Raw genomic sequence first — 1,197 nt, forward strand, 5'->3', positions numbered from 1 at the left:
AGTGATAGTACAAGAAGTTCCAGCTCTGGGGCCAGTTGGACAGGGTTTGAATTCCAACTCTGGCACCTGCTGGTGGGGTGGCCTCAGGCAAGTCACTTAACATTTCTGAACCTCATTTTCACTTTACAAAAAAATGAAACTTTTTGAAATAGTTGTAGCATTTTTCCTTTTGTGAAATAAAGATAACGGAATTTACCAGGATGAGTTGTTTTAGGATTTAAGATTGTAATCTATGTGAGAAATGTATGTATACATGTGAAATATAGACATATTTCCCCTGGAAACAATGGTTCAATATTTACTACTCAGTGTTTGTATGGGCTTTATAGAACATAACTACCACAAATAAAGAGAACTGACTGTACTAACAGGTGCCCTAGGGTATCTCCTGTATATTCTTATTTACTTTTTGTATAGTAGCAACTCAATTTCCCTTGTTAATCAGGATAAATCACTCCAGCCACTAGAGTAACCCCTTATTTACCTGTGTATTCAGAGGCATGAGGACCCCAAAGTGGCCAGATGTCAGTTTCAATTTCCATTTCAGTGGAATCATTGTCGTGTCTCCTGGTGGAACCATTCCTCCCTTTGGAACTAGGACCTCTAGACCAGCCTAGACCAGCAGAATGTAAGTTTGTGTGGTCAGGTAGCAAAATCTTTGATAGTGAATCATCAGTGATAATTGTGAGTGAAGCCATTCCCGTTGCCACCCTTTGATTCCTGGACCTGTGAATCCTGGTTATGGGAGACTGATTTAGAGGATATGCCGCCTCTTGGAGGACATTGCCCCAACCCAGGAAGGTATTGTCACTTAGCCAGTGATGTAACTGAGTCTTCAAAAGGCCATTCCACTATTCCAGCAAACTAACTGCTTCAGGATGGTGGGGAACATGATAAGACCAGCGATTTCCATGAGTATGGGCCCATTGCTGCATTTCATTTGCTTTGAAGTGAGTTCCTTTATCAGAAGCACTGTTGTGTAGAATCCCATGATAGCGGATAAGGCATTCATTCTACAAGTCTACTCTCTGACACGGACTGAAGCTGCTGTACACAGGTGGAATTTCTTCTTGATTAGGAAAACCTCAGCCCTGCTTTTAAGGCCTTTCAAGTGATCGAATCAGGCCCAACCAGGTTATCCAGACAACCTCTCTTACTTGAAGTTAACTGATTATGGACTTTAATTACAAAATATCT

This window comes from Balaenoptera ricei, chromosome 12 (genome assembly GCF_028023285.1).
Source record: "Balaenoptera ricei isolate mBalRic1 chromosome 12, mBalRic1.hap2, whole genome shotgun sequence".
NCBI lineage: Eukaryota > Metazoa > Chordata > Mammalia > Artiodactyla > Balaenopteridae > Balaenoptera > Balaenoptera ricei.